This window comes from Schistocerca americana, chromosome 3 (assembly GCF_021461395.2).
Source record: "Schistocerca americana isolate TAMUIC-IGC-003095 chromosome 3, iqSchAmer2.1, whole genome shotgun sequence".
Taxonomy (NCBI): Eukaryota; Metazoa; Arthropoda; class Insecta; order Orthoptera; family Acrididae; genus Schistocerca; species Schistocerca americana.
Genome location: NC_060121.1, coordinates 781,659,549 through 781,665,548, shown reverse-complemented (window position 1 = coordinate 781,665,548; position 6,000 = coordinate 781,659,549). Strand labels below are relative to the sequence as shown.

The following is a 6,000-nucleotide window of genomic DNA, read 5'->3' as shown; positions in this document are numbered from 1 at the left end:
TGAATTTAGCTGTATAAACTAAATCTCAATGGCACTTTGAATCTCAGTGCTCCCGAGTATGTGTCCAGTGCTTTATTCCAGGACGTTTATGCACTGTTGAGACTCGGAGAGCTGAGGTTACCTTGCGAGCCCAGCTGGCCAGTTACAGAGTGTGGGAGAGTGGTCCATTTTACGCCTGGAGGCTTAGTGGGACCGTGGTACATGCAATAACATTTATTTCTCGTACCGAGTTTACCGAATTATAAAGTGCCTAAGGGCTGCGGTTGGCAGACGGGCGTAAGTGCCCACGAAAAAGACGCCATGGCACGTACGTCACAGCACGTGACACTGCAGGTCTTACTAATGCCAGCAGCCGTCTTCGGTGGGAAGCTAGTAATTATTTCAGACCTGTTTTATAATTCTTGGCTGCGTGTTTCAATGCATGCAATTTCTCTACAGCACACGACAAAATTAAGAACTTTAGTGGGTATATTTTCAATTAAATACTGATTTCCCATGGGCACTGCACGGAACCGAGCGTTCGCTAAGTGTGGAGGACAAGCCGACTAGTGTGACGTCACAAGTTCGTGCAGGGCCCCGGTTAGCAAGATGTGACGCCAACCTACAGATCACTTAGCCACGGCCGAGTGTTGTGTTGGTGGCAGCGTGCGTTAGAAGCCTGCCCAGACATTCTGCAGTGCAGTGCGGCTCCCACGTCAGCACTCTCGAAGACCGCACGTCACGCACTCAGGTGAGGACAGTCTACTGTCGTCCGAGATTTGGAATGTCGTGAAGACTAGGCCCTGGTCATCCACCACGAAGCGACCAAGTCTGCAGCAGATGTTCACGAGTCGGCCAGGGTGTAGCGTGAACGCGCCACACCTGGTCTGAGTGTAGATGAGAGCTTACAGATTATCTGCGATTTCACCATTTTCCCCTCATCCGGGATGTCGCAGTAGGCAGCAACGCCATCGATCACCTTGTTGTGGTCCTACTGGAACTCAATAGAGCCTCATCGCTCTGGTGCTAGTGGCACAGACAGAGTGGCAGCATGATCGAATGTGTCTTTGAACTGCAAACAACCCATTTGCTCTCGTTTATCAGATCCGTCAGTGATCCTTCCCTCGCTTTTGTTATTCAGTAATTATTCTGGGTCGCCGACCTCGGATCTTTCAGCCTACGTTTGACGTTCGCTCTGGCCCTGAAGTTACGAAGTGTTATTTCACACCACCTTGTTACGTAACACTGCGACGCTTACGTTTCTGCTTTCCTTGCTCGGAGGTTGTATGGCAATACTCGGTTCGTGCAATGACGTCCTTTTCATCTGCGGTACGTCTTGTTGACAATCCGATTGGCTGACCGGCCCGTCCATGTACTGAGCTCGCCTGGTACAACTTCACAAAATTTAAACATCTACAAATAAATTACTCTGCTGTGGAACAGCACAATGTAGTGATTGAGAGCTACTCGCCGCTACTTCTGCTCTTCTTGCTGGCAAACGTTTGGTGATGATAATTTCATCCGTTATGGGGATTCGAAGCAGCTACCCCCGAGGGGAGCGATATAGCACTGGCATGCAGTAACCCTCGGTAACACAGCGGGCAGAAAGACAAGAAAGCTCTTTCGAGGTTCGCTTCTTGGACGACTGATTAGCTATTTAGCGATGATTATCATGTATTAGTGTCTCAACACAACTGCTAATAACTCATACTCACGCCTCACTGCTCTGTAAACAAGTGCAAGGCAAGTGCAGTTGCACAGTTCCAGTTCGGCACTACAGGCGATATACTCGTAATTTTCTTCATTAACAAGGCACTGGGCCACAGTTCGCTTTACTGTGGAGTCTGAAAATTTTTCAAGATGTGTTCCACTTTGATCTTCAGTCCGAAGACTGGTGGATGCGACACTCAACGCCCAATGAATCTTATACAAGCGTGTATTGCTACAGCCCACAGCCTTTTGAATCTATTTATTGTATTCCAACCTTGGTCTCCCTCTACAATTTTTACTCCCCCCCCCCCCGGCCTCTCCTCTCTGCCGCCCCCCCCCATTCCACACTCGCCCCCCCCCCCCCCGCCACACACACATTTCCCTCCGTAGTGAAATAGGCATTCCTTCTTCACGTCTCAAAATGTGTCCTACAACCGATCCCTTCTTTCATTGAAGTGGTGTCATAAATTTCTCTTTCATCCCGTTCGATAGAGTACCTTCTTACTAGTTATCTAATCTTCAGCACCACATGTCAAAGGCTTCTACTTTTTTCTCGACTGAACTGCTTATCATCTAGGTTTCACACTTAGGTTCAAGGCTACTGTCCAAACAAATACACTATGGGATCAAAAGTATCCGGAACCCCCAAAAACACACGTTTTTCATATTAGGTGCATTGTGCTGATACCTACTGCCAGGTACTCCATATCAGCGACCTCAGTAATCATTAGACATCGTGAGAGAGCAGAATGGCCGGCCGCGGTGGTCTCGCGGTTCTAGGCGCGCAGTCCGGAACCGTGCGACTGCTGCGGTCGCAGGTTCGAATCCTGCCTCGGGCATGGATGTGTGTGCTGTCCTTAGGTTAGTTAGGTTTAAGTAGTTCTAAGTTCTAGGGGACTTATGACCATAGCAGTTGAGTCCCATAGTGCTCAGAGCCATTTTTAGAGCAGAATGGGGCGCTCCGCGCAACTCACGGACTTCGAACGCGGTTAGGTGATTGAGAGTCACCTGTGTCATACGTCTGTACGCGAGATTTCCACACTCCTAAACATCCCTAGGTCCACTGCTTCCGATATGATAGTGAAGTGTAAACGTGAAGGAACACGTACAGCACAAAAGCGTACAGGCCTACCTCGTCTGTTGACTGACAGAGACCACCGACAGTTGAAGACGGCTGTAATGTGTAATAGGCAGACATCTATCCAAACCATCACACAGGAATTCCAAACTGCATCAGGATCTACTGCAACTACTATGACAGTTGGGTGGGAGGTGAGAAAACTTGGATTTCATGGTCGAGCGGCTGCTCATAAGCCACACATCACGCCAGTAAATGCCAAACGACGCCTTGCATGGTGTAAGGAGCGAAGACATTGGACGATTGAACAGTATAAAAACGTTGTGTGGAGTGACGAATCATGGTACACAATGTGGCGATCCAATGGTAGGGTGTGGGTATGGCGAATGCCCGGTGAACGCCATCTGCCAGCGTGTGTAGTGCCATCAGTCAAATTCGGAGGCGGTGATGTTATTTTGTGGTCATGTTTTTAATGGAGGGGGCTTGCACCCCCTTTTGTTTTACATGGCACTATCACAGCACAGGCCTACACTGATGTTTTAAGCACCTTTTTGCTTCCCAATGTTGAAGAGCAGTTCGGGGATGCCGATTGCATCTTTCAACACGATCGAGCACCTGTTCATAATGAACAGCCTGTGGCGAAATGTTTACACGACAAAAACATCCCTGTAATGGACTGGCCTGCACAGAGTCCTAACCTGAATCCTATAGAACACCTTTTGGATGTTTTGCAACGCCGACCTCGTGCCAGGCCTCACCGTCCGACATCGATACCTCTCTTCAGTGCAGCACTTCGTGAAGAATGGGCTGCCATTCCCCAAGAAACTTTCCTGCACTGAATTGAACGTATGTCTGGGAGAGTGAAAGCTGTTAACACAACACCATATTGAATTCCTTCATTACCGATAGAGGGCGCCACAAACTTGTAAGTCATTTTCAGCCAGGTGTCCGGAAACTTTTGACCACATAGTGTAAGTTCAGAGAAAACTTTCTAACATTTAAATTATTTAAATTTATATTCGATGACAATAGTTGTTTTTTTTTTTTTTTTTTTTTTTTTTTGACAGTCGCCTTTCTTGCTATTGTGAATTTGAATTGTATATCGTCTTTACTTCCGTAGTTGTCTGTTATTTTGCTGCCTAAAAGCAAAGCTCAACTACTGCTTTTCAGTTCATATATTTATCTAATTCCCTCGGTATTGCCTGATTTAATTACACTAATTTACTTTGATTTATGTTCACTTTATAAGCTTTTTTTCAAGGCACAATCCATTCAGTTCTTCCAAGTCCTTTAAGGTCTCTGAGAGAATTACGATGTTAATTTCGTCTCGCTGAAGTGTGATAACATTCCCACGTTTCTCCTTGGTTGCCTTCACAGCTTTCTCAGCATGCAACAAGGCTACAGTCCTTTCCCACTCGTTTCTCAATTACTGCTTCTGTGTTATGTCATTTGGCTCTTACAACTACAGTCTACTTTCCGTACAAATCATAATTAACCCTTCGCTCAATACAGTTTATACGTAATAGATTTAGAACTTCAAAGAATGTCTTTTAATCAACAGTGTCATTTCTCTAAAACTTCTGATGTCGACGTATGTCTGCTCTTCATTAACCTGTCTTCTAAGAAAAGCCATTGTATCAGTATTGTTTTGCGTTTTACATGGTTTCTCCGGAGCTTTTCTGACGTCTGCTTGTGTCATTTATCCCATTCCTCCGCAAATAACTCATGTCCGTATTTTGCAATCATATCTTAATAAACTGCTGCCTTCTGTGGAATTGGAATTATTACATTCTTCTTTAAGTTTGATGGATTTTTTCCTGTATTATATACGAGGCGAGCTTTTTAAGTAAATAACATTTCGAAATAAAAATAAAATAAGTAGACTTTTCTTAGAAGTTTTATTTTTGCATGAAAGCCTGTACTTTAATCTCATTTCCTATACAATTTCCACCAATATTAAGGCAACTAGCTTTCAACACCGTCCTCGTAAAAATCTGCCGCCTGCCCGTAACTTTCGATAATTTAAACGTTCTGCAACAATTGAATGAAACATGTTTCTTGACACTTGCGAGGGATCGGATGGTACGGAAATGGGCAAGAACTCTCAGAGATGGCCATACCAATGTGCATGATGAGGAACGAAGTGGGCGGCCTGTATCGTTACTGAGAGAGGTCACATGCTTTACAATTTCGACGTTATGTGATGAGTTTCCTTTGTTATCAAGAAGTGTGCTTTATGAAAATGTTACCGTACGTTTAAATTATCGACAGTTATGCTCATGTGGAAGATTTCTACGAGGATGGTATTCAAAGCTGGCTGTACGATACGGTAAGTGCTTTTATGTTGGTGGAAAGTATGTAGAAAAGTAAAGTACAGGCTTTTATGTAAAAATAAAGTTGCTAAGAATAGTCTACTAGTTTTATTTTTATTTCAGAATGCCTCTTACTTAAAAAACATGTCTTGTATCTTGCATATCAAGTGGAACAGTTTCGTCATGATATATGATCCCAAGGATTCCAATAATTCTGAATGGATGTTATCTATTTTTCTCAACTTTCAGTGATTTGTGAAATTGTTGTCAGAATATGATATCTTCTATGTCGTCTTCACCTACTTCCTATTCGCTTTCTATATTATATTGTGTACTAGTTCATTTCCCTTATATAGACCATTTGTACATTCCCTTCACGTTTCATCTTCGCCTTCTTTGCTTAGAATTGTCTTGCCATCTGAGCTCTTCTCTTTTCTCCAGAGGTCTCTTCAATTAAATATATGCTGAGCAATGTCGAAGATCGATTTTATTACACAGGATGAACCAGAACTCCACTGAAAAGCTTTCAAAGGTGGTAGTATGGACCAAAAGAAGATAAAAATGCCCGCTAAACATCAGTTCTAAAATTCATGGCTATGAGCACTTCAGTAGTGTGAAACACGTCTCTTCTACTGAACAAGCTCCTAAGGTACGCAAAGCCCGTATTTACTGTACATTTTTATCTTGTTTTGTCCATGCTACCTCCTTCCAAAATATGGAAACCAGAGATCTTGCAGTGAAGAGATGTGTTTCACAACATCAAGACTGAACAAGTGCTCATTGCCAATGTGTACTAGACTTTTCTTCTTGTTTTGATCCATACTACTACCTTTGAAAGATTTTTGGTAGAGTTCTGCTTCACATTGTATATTTATTCAGGTTTAAAACACTAATGTAATCAGTACGGGAGATGGGTGATAG

General features: G+C 43.7%; 1 protein-coding gene across 1 annotated transcript in view; it reads left to right on the top strand.

Moving 5' to 3' along the window:
• Positions 1–623: 623 nt before the first annotated feature.
• The window catches only part of LOC124606401 (putative mediator of RNA polymerase II transcription subunit 12), a 509,903-nt gene continuing 504,526 nt past the window's right edge, over positions 624–6,000 (top strand). The window contains exon 1 of the mRNA XM_047138381.1: positions 624–730. The gene's annotated coding sequence lies outside the window, so the exon portion shown is untranslated. The remainder of the gene's footprint in view (positions 731–6,000) is intronic.